Genomic DNA, 19,213 nt, shown 5'->3' on the forward strand with positions numbered 1-19,213 from the left:
AGTCAGTGCTGTGTAAGGCCTCTTTGGGCTGTCGTGGGATGAGTCAGTGCTGTGTAAGGACTCTCTGGCAGGCGGTGGGATACGCCAGTGCTGTGTAAGTCCTCTCTGGGCAGGCGCTGGGATGAGTCTGTGCTGTGTAAGGAATGTGGCACTCAGTGGATTGAGTCAGTGCTGGGTAAGGCCTCTCCGGCAAGCTGTTGGATGAGTCAGTGCTGTGTAAGGCCTCTCCGGCAAGCTGTTGGATGAGTCAGTGCTGTGTAAGGCCTTTCTGGCAGGCGGTGGGATGAGTCAGTGCTGTGTGAGGCCTCTCTGGCAGGCGGTGAGATGAGTCAGTGCTGTGTAAGGCCTCTCTGGGCCAGCGGACGGATTAGTCTGTATTGTGTAAGGCCTCTCTGGAAGGCAGTAGGATGAGCCTGTGCTGTGTAAGGCCTGTCTGGGCCGGCAGAGGGATGAGTCAGCACTGTGTAAGGCCTCTCTGTCAGGCGGTGGGATGAGGCGGTGCTGTGTAAGGCCTGTCTCGGCCGGATGAGTCAGTGCTGTGTAAGGACTCTGTCAGGCGGTGAGATGAGTCTGTGCTGTGTAAGCCCTCTCTGGGCTGACGGAGGGATGAGTCTGTGCTGTGTAAGGCCTCTGGGCCGGCAGACAGATTAGTCTGTGCTGTGTAAGGTCTCTCTGGCAGGCGGTGGGTTGAGGCAGTGCTGTATAAGGCCTCTCTGGCAGGTGGTGGGTTGAGTCTGTACTGTGTAAGGCCTCTCTGGCAGGTGGGTGGATGGGTCAGCTCTGTGTAAGGCCTCTCTGGCAGGCAGTGGGATGAGTCAGTGCTGTGTAAGGACTCTCTGGCAGGCGGTGGGATACGCCAGTGCTGTGTAAGTCCTCTCTGGGCAGGCGCTGGGATGAGTCTGTGCTGTGTAAGGAATGTGGCACTCAGTGGATTGAGTCAGTGCTGGGTAAGGCCTCTCCGGCAAGCTGTTGGATGAGTCAGTGCTGTGTAAGGCCTCTCCTGCAAGCTGTTGGATGAGTCAGTGCTGTGTAAGGCCTTTCTGGCAGGCGGTGGGATGAGTCAGTGCTGTGTAAGGCCTCTTGGCCGACGGAGGGTTGAGTCCGTGCTGTGTCTCTGGGCAGGCGTTGGGTTGAGTCAGTGCTGTGTGAGGCCTCTCTGGCAGGCGGGTGGATGAGTCAGCACTGTGTAAGGCCTCTCTGGCAGGCGGTGAGATGAGTCAGTGCTGTGTAAGGCCTCTCTGGGCCAGCGGACGGATTAGTCTGTATTGTGTAAGGCCTCTCTGGAAGGCAGTAGGATGAGCCTGTGCTGTGTAAGGCCACTCTGGGCTGGCGACGGTATGAGCCTGTGCTGTGTAAGGCCTGTCTGGGCCGGCAGAGGGATGAGTCAGCACTGTGTAAGGCCTCTCTGTCAGGCGGTGGGATGAGGCGGTGCTGTGTAAGGCCTGTCTCGGCCGGATGAGTCAGTGCTGTGTAAGGACTCGGTCAGGCGGTGAGATGAGTCTGTGCTGTGTAACGCCTCTGGTCGGCGGTGGGATTAGTCAATGCTGTGTACACTCTCTCTGGGCTAGTGGTGGGATGAGTCTCTGCTGTGTAAGGCCTCTCTGAGCAGGCGCTGGGAGGAGTCAGTGATGTGGGAGGCATTCATGGAAGGCGGTGGGATGCGTCTGTGCTGTATAAGGCCTCTCTGGCAGGTGGTGGGTTGAGTCTGTACTGTGTAAGGCCTCTCTGGCAGGTGGGTGGATGGGTCAGCTCTGTGTAAGGCCTCTCTGGCAGGCAGTGGGATGAGTCAGTGCTGTGTAAGGACTCTCTGGCAGGCGGTGGGATACGCCAGTGCTGTGTAAGTCCTCTCTGGGCAGGCGCTGGGATGAGTCTGTGCTGTGTAAGGAATGTGGCACTCAGTGGATTGAGTCAGTGCTGGGTAAGGCCTCTCCGGCAAGCTGTTGGATGAGTCAGTGCTGTGTAAGGCCTCTCCGGCAAGCTGTTGGATGAGTCAGTGCTGTGTAAGGCCTTTCTGGCAGGCGGTGGGATGAGTCAGTGCTGTGTAAGGCCTCTTGGCCGACGGGGAGTTGAGTCCGTGCTGTGTCTCTGGGCAGGCGTTGGGTTGAGTCAGTGCTGTTTAAGGCCTCTCCTGGCTGACTGAGGGATGAGTCTGTGCTGTGTCTCTGGGCAGGCGTTGTGTTGAGTCAGTGCTGTGTAAGACATCTCTGGCAGGCGGTGGGTTGAGTCAGTGCTGTGTAAGACCTCTCTGGCAGGCAGTGGGTTGAGTCGGTGCTGTGTTAAGCCTCTCTGGAAGGCCGTGGTTTGAGTCAGTGCTGTGTAGGGTCTCTCTGGCAGGCGGGTGGATGGGTCAGTGCTGTGTAAGGTCTCTCTGGCAGGCGGTGGGATGAGTCAGTGCTGTGTCGGGGCTCTGGCAGGCGGTGGGATGAGTCAGTGCAGTGTAAGGTCTCTCTGGCAGGCGGTGGGATGAGTCAGTGCTGTGTAAGGCCTCTCTGGCAGGCGGGTGGATGGGTCAGTGTCGTGTAAGGCCTCTCTGGCAGGCGGTGGGTTGAGTCAGTGCTGTGTAAGGCCTCTCTGGCAGGCGGTGAGATGAGTCAGTGCTGTGTAGGGTCTCTGTGGCAGGCGGTGGGATGAGTCAGTGCAGTGTAAGGCCTCTCTGGCAGGCGGTGAGATGAGTCAGTGCTGTGTAAGGCCTCTCTGGCAGGCGGGTGGATGGGTCAGTGTTGTGTAAGGCCTCTCTGGCAGGCGGTGGGTTGAGTCAGTGCTGTGTAAGGCCTCTCTGGCAGGCGGTGGGTTGAGTCAGTGCTGTGTAAGGCCTCTCTGGCAGGCGGTGAGATGAGTCAGTGCTGTGTAAGGCCTCTCTGGCAGGCGGTGGGATGAGTCAGTGCTGTGTGAGGCCTCTCTGGCAGGCGGGTGGATGAGTCAGTGCTTTGTAAGGCCTCTCTGGCAGGCGGTGGGATGAGTCAGTGCTGTGTAAGGCCTCTCTGGCAGGCGGAGAGATGAGTCAGTGCTGTGTAAGGCCTCTTTGGGCTGTCGTGGGATCAGTCAGTGCCGTGTAAGGCCTCTCTGGAAGGCGGTGGGTTGAGGCAGTGCTGTGTAAGGCCTCTCTGGCAGGCGGTGGGTTGAGTCAGTGCCGTGTAAGGCCGCTCTTGGCAGGCGGGTGGATGGGTCAGTGCCGTGTAAGGCCTCTCTGGCAGGCGGTGAGATGAGTCAGTGCTGTGTAAGGCCTCTTTGGGCTGTCGTGGGATGAGTCAGTGCTGTGTAAGGCCTCTCTGGCAGGCGGGTGGATGGGTCAGTGTCGTGTAAGGCCTCTCTGGCAGGCGGTGGGTTGAGTCAGTGCTATGTAAGGCCTCTCTGGTAGGCGGTGAGATGAGTCAGTGCTGTGTAAGGCCTCTCTGGGAGGCGGTGAGATGAGTCAGTGCTGTGTAGGGCCTCTGTGGCAGGCGGTGGGATGAGTCAGTGCAGTGTAAGGCCTCTCTGGCAGGCGGTGAGATGAGTCAGTGCTGTGTAAGGCCTCTCTGGCAGGCGGGTGGATGGGTCAGTATCGTGTAAGGCCTCTCTGGCAGGCGGTGGGTTGAGTCAGTGCTGTGTAAGGCCTCTCTGGCAGGGAGTGGGTTGAGTCAGTGCTGTGTAAGGCCTCTCTGGCAGGCGGTGAGATGAGTCAGTGCTGTGTAAGGCCTCTCTGGCAGGCGGTGAGATGAGTCAGTGCTGTGTAAGGCCTCTCTGGCAGGCGGAGAGATGAGTCAGTGCTGTGTAAGGCCTCTTTGGGCTGTCGTGGGATCAGTCAGTGCCGTGTAAGGCCTCTCTGGAAGGCGGTGGGTTGAGGCAGTGCTGTGTAAGGCCTCTCTGGCAGGCGGTGGGTTGAGTCAGTGCCGTGTAAGGCCGCTCTGGCAGGCGGGTGGATGGGTCAGTGCCGTGTAAGGCCGCTCTGGCAGGCGGGTGGATGGGTCAGTGCCGTGTAAGGCCTCTCTGGCAGGCGGTGAGATGAGTCAGTGCTGTGTAAGGCCTCTTTGGGCTGTCGTGGGATGAGTCAGTGCTGTGTAAGGCCTCTCTCGCAGGCGGTGAGATGAGTCAGTGCTGTGTAAGGCCTCTCTGGCAGGCGGTGAATGGGTCAGTGCTGTGTAGGGTCTCTCTGGCAGGCGGGTGGATGGGTCAGTGCTGTGTAAGGCCCCTCTGGCAGGCGGTGAGATGAGTCAGTGCTGTGTAAGGCCTCTTTGGGCTGTCGTGGGATGAGTCAGTGCTGTGTAAGGCCTCTCTGGCAGGCGGTGAATGGGTCAGTGCTGTGTAGGGTCTCTCTGGCAGGCGGCTGGATGGGTCAGTGCTGTGTAAGGCCCCTCTGGCAGGCGGTGAGATGAGTCAGTGCTGTGTAAGGCCTCTTTGGGCTGTCGTGGGATGAGTCAGTGCTGTGTAAGGCCTCTCTGGCAGGCGGTGAATGGGTCAGTGCTGTGTAGGGTCTCTCTGGCAGGCGGCTGGATGGGTCAGTGCTGTGTAAGGCCCCTCTGGCAGGCGGTGAGATGAGTCAGTGCTGTGTAAGACCTCTTTGGGCTGTCGTGGGATGAGTCAGTGCCTTGTAAGTGGATGCCATGCTTGCGCAATCCTCGCTTCCGGATTGCCACTCCCCAATCCAGGGTGCAGGCAGAGCATGGCATCGCCTCCGCCTTTTGTGTGGGTGAAGGCTGGGCTCGGACTCTGGGCCGCAGTGACGAGGCCAGACCGGACAGAAGACGGCTGCCCACCCGTCTGGAAGGGGAGGCAGGAGGGCACGGTGCAGGTACTGACTGACACCCCTCCGACCCGCATGACGCCCTCCCCCTGTGGGTAGCGCACTTATTAGAGGTTGGGGGGGGGGGGGCGCCGAGAAGGGGCTGCTGTGTGCTTCTGCCTGTTCGGGGACAGCTGTGGGTATGAAAGTAGTTTCTTAAAAGCGCGGCTTGTCTGCTGCTGTTCGTGAACTAGTCCCGGGAACGCTTTGGCTGCTTTTTTAAAATATATTTCAAATTGGACTTTTGATGAATTAATGTATCATGGACTTTTCAAACCTCTCATATGAAGAATGCACGAGCTGCGCTCATATTTTGGTCTCGTGCACAAAAAGTGTAATAATGTACTGAAAGTGGCCATCGACAAGAGCCAATAATAATGATCTAAAACGGGTTATGGCTGGACTCGGTTTCTTAAAGATACTGTAATTAGGATACATTTGCAGTCAAAGCAAGATTTGCAGAACTTTGTCCTAGTCACAAATTGGATAATAGCCCATCAGGGTATTGATCTGCGCGCTCCTTCGTCTTTTAGAGCGCCACGCAGCGCTTCATTTGTAAAATAAAAATAAGTGCCAAGGCCCTCCTCCGGAGACGACTGCAGCTAGCATCAGACATTGCCCCCGCCGCCCCAGGGCTCCCGATGACCGCTATTAACCATCACACCCCTACAGTTGTGACAATTCGGACCATTCCAGGCCCCCAAAGATACAAGATTGAGTTGAACGGCAGGTAATAGTCATTTTCATGTATATTGAATTAATAATGGACTGTACTTGTGACCATCTCTAAAATAGCCTGACAGCGCCACCATGTGACCGGCTGCCACAAGCACCGGTGTTGACAATAAGGTGCTGGTGCCGAAAACCACCGGCTTAAATTAAACACTGCTGCCAAGTGATTCTTCAGTCTCCTCTGAACGCTTGAGATCTGAAGCTCCTATCACCAAGGTGTCTAGTCCTCTGTGAAGTGCGTGTACACGAGGGATAGTTGGTATTCTGAGATTCAAAGTGTTATATCGTTTGTTGGGTAGGAAAGGGGCTGGAATCGGTTTGGGGACCTGTTTAATGTGTGGCGTCTGCGCGGCTCCTCTAACATGTGTTGGTTTGCACATGAGTGGCCATTATTGGATTGGAAGCTCCTTTTTTTGCAGGTTGTACACTCATTGCAAACCATATGGTAGAGCCCCCATCCCAGCGGACCTGTTAGAGACCGTATCATGGAACCCCGCCCCAGCGCACCTGTCAGAGACCGTATCAGGGAGCCCCCATCCCAGCGGACCTGTTAGAGACCGCATCATGGAGTCCTGCCCCAGCGCACCTGTCAGAGACCGTATCAGGGAGCCCCCATCCCAGCGGACCTGTTAGAGACCGTATCATGGAGCCCTGCCCCAGCGCACATATCAGAGGCCGTATCAGGGAGCCCCCATCCCAGCGGACCTGTTAGAGACCGTATCATGGAGCCCTGCCCCAGCGCACCTGTCAGAGACCGTATCAGGGAGCCCCCATCTCAGCGGACCTGTTAGAGACCGTATCATGGAGCCCCGCCCCAGCGCACCAGTTAGAGATCGTATCATGGAGCCCTGCCCCAGCGCACCTGTTAGAGACCGTATCATGGAGCCCTTCCTCAGCGCACCTGTTAGAGACTGTATCATGGAGCCCCGCCCCAGCGCACCTGTTAGAGACCGTATCATGGAGCCATTCCTCAGCGTACCTGTTAGACTGTATCATGGAGCCCCGCCCCAGCGCACCTGTTAGAGACCGTATCATGGAGCCCTGCCTCAGCGCACCTGTTAGAGACCGTATCATGGAGCCCCGCCCCAGCGCACCTGTTAGAGATCGTATCATGGAGCCCTGCCCCAGCGCACCTGTTAGAGACCGTATCATGGAGCCCTTCCTCAGCGCACCTGTTAGAGACTGTATCATGGAGCCCCGCCCCAGCGCACCTGTTAGAGACCGTATCATGGAGCCCTGCCCCAGCGCACCTGTTAGAGACCGTATCATGGAGCCCTGCCCCAGCGCACCTGTTAGAGACCGTATCATGGAGCCCTGCCCCAGCGCACCTGTTAGAGACCGTATCATGGAGCCCCGCCCCCGCGCACCTGTTAGAGACCGTATCATGGAGCCCTGCCTCAGCGCACCTGTTAGAGACCGTATCATGGAGCCCTGCCCCAGCGCACCTGTTAGAGACCGTATCATGGAGCCCTGCCCCAGCGGACCTGTTAGAGACCGTATCATGGAGCCCTGCCTCAGCACACCTGTTAGAGACCGTATCATGGAGCCCTGCCCCAGCGCACCTGTTAGAGACCGTATCATGGAGCCCTGCCTCAGCGCACCTGTTAGAGACCGTATCATGGAGCCCTGCCTCAGCGCACCTGTTAGATACTGTATCATGGAGCCCTGGCCCACTTCACGTGTTAGATACGGATCATGTAGCCTGCCCCCCGGTACCTGTTAGATACAGTATCAGGGAGCCCTCGCCCAGCACATATGTTAAAGACTGTATTAAGGAGCCCTGCCCCCCAGCACCTGTTAGATACGGTGGTATGGAGCCCTGCTCTTGCGCACCTGTTGGTGACATTATCATTGAACCCGTGCCCCAGCGGTCCTGTTAGATATGGTATCATGGAGCCTGCCCCAGCGTCCCTGTTTGATACGGGATCATGGAGCCCTGACCCACTGCACCTGTTAGGGACCATATCATGGAGCCTGCCCCCCCGCACCTGTTAGATACTGTATCATGGAGTCCCGCCCCAGCACATCTGTTAGATACTGTATCATGGAGCCCTGCCCCAGCGCACCTGTTAGAGATGTTATCATGAAGCCCTGCCCCAGCACACCTGTTGGTTACGGTATCATGAGCCCTGGCCCACCGCCCTGCTCCAGCTCATCTGTTAGATACGGTATCATGGAGCCCTACCCCAACGTACCCTTTAGATGCAGTAGCATGGAGCCCTTCTCTAAGCGCACCTGTTAGATATGGTTTCATGGAGCCCTACCCCAGTGCACCTATTAGGTACTGTATCATGAAGCCCCGCCCCAGTGCACATGTTACTGTATCATGGAGGACCCCCCCCCCAGTGTACCTGTAAGATACTATATCATGAAGCCCGCCCCCCGGCACCTGTTATATGTGGTATCATGGAGCCCTGCTCCAGCGTACACTTTAGATGCAGTAGCATGGAGCCCTTCCCTAAGCGCACCTGTTAGATATGGTTTAATGGAGCCCCGCCCCAGTGCACCTGTTACTGTATCATGGAGGCTCCCGCCCAGTACACCTGTAAGATACTAAATCATGAAGTCCGCCCCCCGGCACCTGTTGGATACGGTATTATGGAGCCCTGGCCCCGCAGTCGCACCTGTTCGAGACAGTAACTTGGCGCCCTGACCTAAGCGCACCTGTTAGATACTGTTTCATGGATGCCCGCCCCAGCGCACCTGTTAGATACTGTATCATGGAGCCCCGTCCCAGTGAGCCTGTTACTGTATCATGGAGTCCCCCGTGTACCTGTTAGATACTATATCCTGAAGCCCGCACCCCGGCACCTGTGATATACGGTATCATGGATCACTGGCTCACCGCACCTGTTAGATACAGTATTATGGTGCCCTGGCCCCGCAGCCCACCTGTTCGGGACAGTAGCATGGAACCCTTCCCTAAGCGCACCTGTTAGATACTGTATCATGGAGCCCTGCCCCAGCACATCCGTTAAAGAGAGTATCCTGGAGCTCTGCCCCAGCGCACCTGTTAGAAATAGTATCATGGGCCCTGCCCAGCGCACTTGTTAGGTACAGTATCCTGGAGCTCTGCCCCAGTGCACCTGTTAGAAATAGTATCATGGGTCATGCCCAGCGCACTTGTTAGGTGCAGTATCATGGAGCCCTGCTTCAGCGCACCTGTTAGAAACTGTATCATGGGCCCTGCCCAGCGCACTTATTAGGTGCAGTATCATGGAGCCCTGCTTCAGCGCACCTGTTAGAAACTGTATCATGGGCCCTGCCCAGCGCACTTGTTAGGTGCAGTATCATGGAGCTCTGCCCCAGTGCACCTGTTAGAAATAGTATCGTGGGCCCTGCCCAGCGCACTTGTTAGGTACAGTATCATGGAGCCTTGCCCCAGCGCACCCTTTAGATGCGGAATTATGGAGCCCTGCTCCAGCGCACCCAGTAGATGCGGAATCATGGAGCCCTCTCCGGCGCACCCGTTAGAGTATCATGGAGCCCTAAGCAGCAATTTTTAAAGATAGTATCATGGAGACCTGTCCCAGCGCACCCGTGAGATACATTATGATGGAGCCCTGCCCCAGCGCACCTCTTAGATACAGTATCAATGAGCCCTGCCCCAGTGCACCCTTTAGGTATGGTATCATGGAGCCCTCCCCAGCGCACGTATTGGATATAGTATCATGAACCTCTGCCCCAGGGCACCTGTTGGATACGGAATCATGGAATCCCTCCGCAGCAATATGTTGGATATGGGATCCCAGAGCCCTCGCCCAGTGCAACCGTTAGATACGTTGTGATGGAGCCCTTCACTATCCCACCCCATCTACATGGCATCTTAGAGATCTGCACCATCGCATCCGTTGCATACTAGATTCTAGAGCCGTGCCCCAGGGCATCATTGGAGAGGGTAACATAAAGTCATACCCCAGCGCACCCATTAGATATGGTATTATAGAGCCCTGAACCAGCGCACATGATTGACGTATTTTGGAGTCTTGATGCACGGCAACCTTGGATGCAGTGTCATGGAGCCCTGTCCTAGCACACCAGTTATTTAATGTATCATGGAACCCTCCATTATTGCATCCATTGGCTACTGCATTCTAAACCTCTGTCCTAGGGTCCCTTTAGATATAGAGCCCTTCCTTAGCACACCCGTTGGATATAGTATATCAGAGCCGTCCCTCACTACATCTGTTGGATATGGTAGCATAGAGCCCTCTCTTAGCCTACCTGTTGGATACTGTATCACAGAGCCCTTTCGCAGTGCACCCATTGAATACGTATCCCAGAGCCTTCTCTTAGCACACCTTTGTATACAGTATCATAGAGCTCTCCCTCAGTGTACCAGTTGGATATGGTATCATAGAGCCCAGGGCTCGAAAATTCCACTCGACCGCTCGCATAGTCGAGCCTAATTAAACAAGGTTGAGCTGTTTTTAGGTCCTACTCGCCCTTTCTGGCGAGTAGGAAAACAAACCAACTTTTGTCCTCTGTCTGTGAAAACGGAACAAATGTGACAAGATAACAAAATGTAAAGGCATTTTTATTGCTCACAAAGGTTTTTTTTTTTAATTTGTTTATTGAGATTTTCAGCAACAAAAAAATTATAAACAATACAGATGATACAGCATCATATGCGGATTTCCCATAAAAACACTTGAGAAAATCCTCGAAATCAATTTTTAACAAAAACTACTACCAGTTAACTGTCTCTGTGTCATCCTTCTACTTTGCAAGATTTAACAGAAGTACATTCAATACTAAGTTGCATCCGAACATTACATATACCACTGAATATCGTGTGTGTGTGGGCTAATTATTCGTAACAGCAAATTTTGTGTGGGCACTCCACGGGTACCAACGTATTTAAGTGCGGGACTGACAGCTCTGGACTCCTTATATAGTAGATGTCCCTTATCTGTACAAACACACAGCAATAGCGAACAAACTCAGCAACACCCTGCCTATATAGAGCTAATGCACCGCTTTTGATACTGTGTCTCACAAAATACTTCTGGGCCGTTTGCAGGGAGTGGGCATTGGAGGAAAGGCTTTGTCCTGGTTGGAGAGTTTCCTTTCCGGGCGATCACAATCTGTCAGCTTGGGCCCCTATCGTTCCACCTCAAGGGTGCTCACGAAGGGGGTGCCACAGGGCTCATGCCTAAGCCCCACATTGTTTAATGTGTACGTGGCCCCCCTTGCTGAAATTGTGAGGAAGTATGGATTCACTCCGGTGTCCTACGCCGACGACACCCAACTTCTCTACCTTTTCCACTCTCTCAACTCTAATGTTAGGGAAAATTTTGCTGAGGGCATGAGGGCAGTATCTAATTGAATGGCTTCCAACTGCCTCCAATGTAATGTCGGGAAGACGGAGGTAATGCTCTTTGGGAAAGCTACTATACTCTGGTCTCCCGATTGGTGGCCTCTGGACCTAGGGCCAGTGCCCTCCCCAAAATTGACTGTTAAAAACCTGGGTGTGAAGTTAGACCAAAACTTAACTTTAAAGGAGCACGCAAATGTAATCGCTGAAGCATGTTTCCGCACCATTGGCCTGTTAAGGCGAGTTTTCCCTCTCTTGCCTGATATGTATAGAAAGACTCTTGTACAGGCCCTGGTGATAAGTCGGTTAGACTACTCTAACGGGCTCCTGATTAGCCAATGAGGATGTCATAAACCGGCTACAGGTGGTCCAGAATACAGCGGCAAGACTGATCCTGAACGCTCCCACAAGAACCCCCTCCAGGCCCCTATTGAGAGAACTCCACTGGCTACCGATACGGCAACGTATCAAGTTTAAAATCTGTTGTACCGTTCATAAATGTCTTTTTGGAAATGGCCCCAAATACCTGGCCCAAAAGTTCCAACTCTATAAACCAGACCGCTCTCTTCGATCAAGCAATCAACTGTTATTAAAATCCCCACTCATTAAGAAGACCAGACAAGGTGGCCGCGCCCTCTCCCTTGTGGGGCCGACCCTGTGGAATAACTTGCCCTTTAGTCTCAGACAAAACACCAACCATCTATCATTCAGGAAAATGCTTAAAACAAACCTGTTCCTGGAAGAATAATTGGCCTTAGTTCACTTACTGAGACCCTAGCTCATCTACAGAGGTACATTCTTTACCATCCTGGCGTGCAAAGTGCGGAGATACCCCGGTGGGGTCGATTCTGGCGCGATATAAGAAACTAAAATAAATAAATAAATAAATTAAATAAATAAATATGCAATTATCTGAGTTTCATCTGTGGCATCTGGTGTGGGGGAGCTTGCCCTGGCCCATTGCAAAAACGGTTCCCAGATGTTTAGGGGCCCAGACGCCGGAGGCATCAATTCCCAGTATATACCCAACTGTGTGTGCCCATATGTGACGTCAGCTAGCCATGTATCAAATTTAGGTACTTTCGGTCTACCCCAACGGATCGCTATTTGTCTCCGTGCATAAAGTAGTAAAAGGGCATGCAGCTTCCTGCTTTGGGGTACAGTGTCACACACAAGTCCAAGTAAACCCGAGTGTGGGGATGGGGGGAGCATTCCGTCCAATTATTTGATTGATGGCTTCAAATATCGCTCTCCAGAACTCAGTCAGCTTAGGACATTGCCATGCCATATGTAAAAATGATGCAGGTTCAAACCCACATCTCCAGCATTTCTCATCTTCTCTCAAGTGCATTCGGTGGAGGCTTACTGGAGTTCGGTAAACCCTGTGGAGAAATTTAAAGTGTATGAGTCTCAGCCTATAATTCGGGGCCAGTTCCAGCAACTGCTTGCAGCAGAAGGAGCATTGCTCGTCCGTCAACTGGGGATTCAGCTCTTCATTCCAAACCTGCATGGAACTTGGGGCCACGACCGGGGCTTGATCTTGCATAGTTGTATAGAGGCGAGTCACTAATCTACGTGGTGAAGCCTTAGCAAGAATATTCTGCAAGCTTGTAGTATGAGGGGAGCATCTGTAAACCTCTCCCACATTGAGCGGCATGCAACTTTTAATTTATGGTAAGCAAATTTCTCTTGGAATGAGACTTTGCGTCCCTCCTCCTCCACTGGTGGGGGCCTGAATATGCCATCTGGGTATAAATCCGCAAACGTATGCAACAGTGTCTCTCCCATCATCACTTCACCACCGCCTTCCTCCAGACAAGCCAACATCGGGTTTTTCCGCAAGATGACAGCAGGTGCATAGAGTAGCAGAGGGCCAGCTCGTTGTTGTAGTTACCGCCATGCCCACCTCAGGGTGTCTGCCATGTTTATATCCAGCGTAGGACGAGGGGATTTCTTATAAATTGCTATAGACAGTGGCGTTGGCTTCACTGAGTCCAGTTCTACTGCCACATTGGGCTGATATAGAGTTTGCTATATCCAAAAATGTAGAAATTGGGCCTGTGCACATAGTGCATAGAGCTGCATATCTGGGGCACCAAGACCCCCTTGTCTCAGTGGCAAAGTGAGTTGGGCCCACAACACTCTGGCCTGACCTCCCGCCCAAACAAGCGACAGCAGCTGGGAGCGAAGACGTTGGAAGAAATGCTTCGTGAGGGGGACCGGCACATTTGTAAATAAATACAAAAATTTGGGTAACACCACCATCTTTGACAATGTCACTTTACCTGAGATGGAAAGCGGTAGTTTGGACCAGATCGCTACCTTGCCCTCCAGCCAGTCCACAGCTCGCCCAAAATTCAAGTTCCAAATGTCTTGCATATTACGGCTAAGCCAGATTCCCAGGTATTTAACCTCTTCTGCATCCCAGCGTAATGGAATTTCCAACCTGACCTCTGGTGTATTGTCCGTTAGTGGGAAAATCACAGATTTTTTCCAGTTTATAGTCACACCGGACAGGCCACCAAATTTAATGAATTCACGAAGCAAGGGGTCCAAGTTCTCTGCTGGATTCAGAACATATAGGGTCACATCATCTGCATACAGAGATATTAATAAGCTTTGAGTGCTGAATCCTCTAGCTGTATGGTGTTGACGTATTCTAGCTGCAAGGGGCTCCATGGCAATAGCAAAGAGCAGAGGTGATAGTGGACAGCCTTGCTTGGTGCCACGAGTCACACTGAACGCCTCTGAAATCATGCCGTTCACTCTGACTCTAGCCAGTGGTTCTGTGTTAAGTAGCTTTATTTGGGTCATAAACAAAGGGCTGAATCCCATGCGCGTCAGTATCCGAAATAGGTATGGCCACTCTAAGGAATCGAACGCCTTTGTGGCGTCTAGGAAAACGGCAGCAGCCTGCACCGTAGGGTGGAGGTAATGCAGTACCGAGAAAATCTTTCGAAGGTTATGTGATGTTAACCTGCCGGGAATGAACCCCGATTGGTCAGAGAGAGCTACCATCGTGAGAAGGGGCTGGAGGAGATTTGCTATGAGCTTGGCATACATTTTAACGTCCACATTTATTAGGGACAGCGGCCTATACGAATCCAGTGCCGTGTCCACCTTGTCTGGTTTCAGTAAAGTCATTATCACTGCCTCTCGCATTGAAGCTGGTAATATTCCTGTCTCCAAAGGCTCCGCATATACCGCATAAAGTCTTGGGGCCAGTTCCTCTGCATAAGCCTTCTAGAACGCTGTCATTAGGCCATCAGGACCTGGGGCTTTATTCAAAGGCAACCCGCTAATCACTTGTGTAATATCTGAAATTGTTGTAGGTAGGTCCATGTATCGGCGATGCGTGTCATTGAACCATACCAATGCAATGGAGTCTAGGAATTCCTGCAAGGTCTCCGGGATTGTCAACTGAGTGGTAGTGTATAGGTCAGAGTAGAAGTCCCTAAACTCGCGCAAGACCTCAGCTTGTCCTGTAACGGTGCAACCCCCGGGAGTAGTGATTGTGTGTATAAAAGTGGCGAAGTTGGATTTGCGGATCATTCCCGCTAGTGTACGACCCGGGCGGTCCCCCTCCGCATATCTCCACTCCTCAGCATACTTGCCCAAGAACTTGAGTTCTCTCTGGGCCTCTTCTGCAAATTCCAGTAGTTTCACTTTTAATTCCGCCACCACCCCAGGCTGGGGATCAAGACAGAATCGGCGTTCAAGTTCTTTGATCTGTTTCTCGAGTGTTAACATACCTCTGATGGCCTTCAGGACCCCTGCTTGTCGGGCTATGCATTTTCCCCGTATCACCACTTTGAAGGCGTCCCATAAGGTCGCCACAGTGGCCACCAAACCTGAGTTCAAATCAAAGTAGTCTGCGATGTCTGTCCTAATCTCCTCTTTAAAGGTGTCCTCTAGTAGCGCATGAGGGGGGAGTCTCCAGCTAAAGGCGCGTGTAGGTGCGTCTGGAAGTGATAATGTGAGTTAGCACGAGGCATGATCTGATAGTGAGCGAGCTAGATGACCTATCTCTGTTGTCCAGGAGGCTACATCAGAGGATACCAGTCAAAAGTCTACTCTAGACCAGGCCGCATGCTGGCTTGATATACAAGTGCCCTCCCGGGCCAATGGGTGTCTGACTCTCCAGATGTCAAGCAGATTGCCCTCAAGTAGGATATCATGTAAAGCATCTACTGGCGTTTGGGTGTAACTAACGTGATGCTCCTTTTCGGTTTAGTTCATCATTTAATACTACATTAAAGCCACCACCCCAGAAGACAGTAGTACAGTCTATAGAGGATATACGCGCCCAGACTTCTCTAAAGAATTCCGGTGAGTCTCCGTTTGGCCCGTATACAGCAGCCAGTATCACCGACTTGTCTCCTAGGCGCCCATGAAGTATTATATAGCGTCCATCCGGGTCAATATACACCATATTCGCGTTCCAGGCTAGACCTCTGCGAACAAGTATTGCCACCCCTCTTGCGTAGTTTGAGTAGATTGCCGAATGTATCCCCTCCCTCCTACTGTGTTTTAGTCTCGGTGATGGTTGCGAATTGAGGTGCGTTTCTTGTAGGAAACAGATGTCAGTGCTGTGCCTTGTTAAATATGCATGCATTAGACAAGCCTTCCTGCCGTCATTTAGTCCCCGCACATTCCATGTCAGGATTTTAATAACTTCAGCATTCATCCCATTGGAGTCTCCCCAAGAGTACATATATACACGCCACCCATTCACTTGCAGTCCAACAGAGCAACTCAATATTCTTCTCGGAGCACAGATACTGGTATACTGTAAAACACCCAACAACCCCAGTCCACCCCCCACCCACATAACCCCCCCAATTAGGTTGTGTCAAATCCCCCCCCATATCCACATAAGAAGTGGAAAAAACATAACTCCGGGAAACACCCCAGGAGGGCGAGGAAGCGCAGGCATACTCCCCTCTTTTCACAGGGTGGCCGAGGGGAATGGAATCGCAAGCCGCAATGACACAGGCAAACTTTACGAATAATTGTGGCAGATTAGACTAAGGTGCAAATATAAATCTCCACAACATAGCATTTCAAAACCGACTTATCCACAATATAAACTTATAGTCCACCGGGAATATGCATGCATTTATAAAATCCAACAGAGCATGAATATGTCACCTGCAAGTGTCCCAATGCGAGTGTTAACTAGGTGAGTAGGCACTTCAATCATTATCACTCAGTTGATCAGATCTCTGTTCACGCCCTACGTGCATTGTTTTTGATTTCGGACTACAAATATGTTTGGCATATTTAAGAGCTGAATTGGCGTCCGTGAAGAAATGCGCTGACCCATCATGAGTTACCTTAAGCTTTGCAGGGTACAAGAGTGAGTATGGAATTTTTGCCTGTAATAGTAAACGTTTAGCTGGGAGGAACTCCCTATGTGCCGCCTGCACCGTCGGGGTGAAACCGGGGTTAAAAGAGATAGTTTCCCTTATGGGTTATTTGACCCTTTTCTCTCGCCAGCCTTAAGATAGTGCCTCTGTCCTGATAATTCAGCAGTTTTGCTAGGATTGGCCTTGGAATGCCGCCCACCGGTGGTTTCAGGCCCAGCGCCCTGTGTGCCCGCTTGACTATAAACACCGGGGATAGATGAGTATCGAACAGCTCATGCAGAAGGTCTGTGATATAAGTCTCCATTTTGGTTATGGCTGTTGTTTCCGGAATTCCAAGGACTCTGAGGTTGTTCCGTCTCAAGCGCGCTTCCAAGTCATCATTCTTATCCCTTATGACTTGTCCATGTGGAGGAGCTGCACTTTCGTTTCCTGCTGGAATTCATGAGATTCAGTATGTCTGTTCTCCAAGCAGTCTAACCTGGTTTCGTGTGTGGACACTTTGGTTTTGACCGAGTCCAGCTGAGAGGTGAGGTTATCTAGTTTAGCATCTATGTTGGGCAAGCTAGAGCGAATCTCCAGCATCAGCGAACGCAGATCTCCTTCTCGGCTTTCTATTTCTTCATCACCGCCAGTAGCTCCTTGTGCTCCTGGGTCAGGCCCTGTGGGTTTACCGACAAGCTTAGCTTCAAAGTTAATTTTGGCCTGTCTCGTGTCATTTTTGCCCATGATTCTGGCGCACTAGGGGACCCCTGGCTTGGAGATAGCACTACACACACTATTGCGCTCAGTCACCTCTTTCCGGCTAACCTTCAGTCCAGTGGGGCACCCCCCACCAAGGCTCGTGTATGAATTTAGGAATCCAATCACTGCCACCATCCGAGATCCGGCACGGTTAGGATCATATGTTAGCAGCGCCTTCACATACGTCAGTCGCAGAAGCGTGTACAGTAGCAACCAGCTTACCACAGCGCAGGCAGCATAAACTTCATGTCATGAGCTATTTTTCAATGCCCATAAGCTGTATATTCACACATTTCGCTCCGCAGTTCTTGCGGTCCAAGGTTTCCCGCCCCAGCGTCAGGTCACAAGGTAGTAAAGGGCTCTGCTCATAATCTTGCCCCCAGGAGGGGCCCTTGTTAGCAGCTGCAACTAGAGCGAAACGGCGATCCCACCTTCCTTTGATCACAAGCTCACCGGTCAGTCTGACATCCTTCGGTAGCAACGAGCTGTATCTCAGTAGCCCACTGCACCTCTGCCTCTGTTTGTTAGTCCCTTAAGTAGGCCTTGAAATTTAAACCCAGATTAGTAGCAGGTAAGCCTCCTCCGCTCTTATTTATGTGGCGTCTCCAGACGGGTCCGATTTAAACAGGACGTGTTGCACTATGTCCTCGACTCACTCAGGGTAGCGTCTCCCCTGCTCCACTGCCACCCGCCGGAATTGCCGCATTAAGGCGCCGTGTGTGGTGGCTTCAAAATGGCGTCCCCCGCTGTGCTTCAAATCTGCACCACCGTACCTTGGGCTGCAGTGCTGCGTCGGCTCCCGATTTTGGCCCCCGTGGCATTCACGGAATGCATCAGATGATCTCAGCACTCTGTTCAGCGCTCCGGAAGCGGCTTCTTAGGGTTTCCAGCCTCGGCGCAGCCGGGCCTACACGTCCACGGCCTTGAGTATAGTGTCCAGCCGATGAGAGCCTCCCAATATCGGGCCCCCAGTGGCAGAGGTCACCGGCCGCTTCAAACACTGGCACGGGGTCAGATCGCCTCCGCAAGTCGGGAAACTTAGATCATCCGGTGCATCAGGGGCTCTGCACCGTGATGTGATGTCGCCTGTCTCTTAAGTCCATGATTAAAGCACCTCGGCCGGCAGAGCTCGCCTAGAAAGCGGCCATATCGCAGCCCGGCTAGCCACGCTCCCCCTATTGCTCACAAAGTTAATGAGCAATAAAGATGCCTTTAAATCTTGTTATCTTGTCACATTTGCTTTGCTTTCAGAGTCGGAGGTCAAGTAGGTTGCACTTAGGTAGAGGACATTTTTAAGGTACTAGTCCTGCAGGACTAGTACCATTTTTTGGATTTTTCGAGCCCTGGAGCCCTTCTTCTGCACACCCTTTGGATATGATATCGTAGAGCCCCCCCTCAGCACACCCGTTTGGTATGATATCATAGAGCCCTCCTTCTTTGTAACTGTTGGATATGAGAGCCCTCCCTCTCCCCAGTCGCTCCATGTCCTGACCTGACGCCGTGGGGGTAGGTGCAGCAGGCGTAGTCCGCTCATCGGACAGGTACCTACTTCAAGGTGCCATTTCCATGGGAGCAGACTGTTGAGGCACCCTAGGGACTATATTAGGGTCGAATCGTAGAGGGCAAGACCGATTGGCCTGCGCATATGCTGACTTCTAAAATAAGGTTGTATAGCTCTATCCTCTATGTGTAGTACAGTTTTTTTCACCATCTAGGTCCTGACGAATTGCAACATATGCATGAAACATGTCGACCTTAGGGTAGCGGATACACTACTGGATCATAGCACCAGCACGTATCTCTCCCTTACTTCATTTTTAATAAGGTAGTTAACCACAATATTAAAGTTCTCAGTAGATTACCTAACCTTTTTTAAACTCCACATGCCACTCACGACTACACCACCACACTTTTTTGTTAAAACCCTCATACCCACATGCAAAAAATGGCAGGAACAAAAGATCTCCGATAAAGAGTCCCTTCGCGGGTGCCAGTCAGACATTGCAGCGCCAGTCTGACGAGGAGCAAAACCCATATGATGAAGCATGACACCTAGCTTGCTGGGTGTGTGAGGGTTTTAGTTCCGAAAAGGGGATTCCCCCTTTCCCCTTTCCCTCTTAGTTTTACACGCTAGATTTCCCCCTTATCCTTACCCTCTCTATCTTACAGGGGAACTTTGTACCTTTCTTTGTGTAACAGCCCTCCCTCAGCACCTCTGCTGGATATGATATCATTGAGCCCTCCCTCAGCACACCCGTTGGATATGGTATCATAGAGCCCTTCTGCTCACCCGTT

The 19,213-nt window shown here is 52.4% G+C and overlaps 1 protein-coding gene across 3 annotated transcripts in view; it reads left to right on the plus strand.

Moving 5' to 3' along the window:
- FHIP1B (FHF complex subunit HOOK interacting protein 1B) overlaps window positions 1-19,213 on the plus strand; it is a 449,140-nt gene that overhangs the window by 76,865 nt on the left and 353,062 nt on the right. The window contains exon 1 of one of the 3 annotated variants that reach the window (XM_086933725.1): window positions 4,621-4,768. The exons of the other annotated variants lie outside the window; for them this stretch is intronic. The gene's annotated coding sequence lies outside the window, so the exon portion shown is untranslated. Of the gene's footprint in view, window positions 1-4,620; window positions 4,769-19,213 lie in introns of those variants that run through there. 3 annotated transcript variants of the gene reach the window in all.

Source organism: Lissotriton vulgaris, chromosome 8 (assembly GCF_964263255.1).
Source record: "Lissotriton vulgaris chromosome 8, aLisVul1.2, whole genome shotgun sequence".
Lineage (NCBI taxonomy): Eukaryota > Metazoa > Chordata > Amphibia > Caudata > Salamandridae > Lissotriton > Lissotriton vulgaris.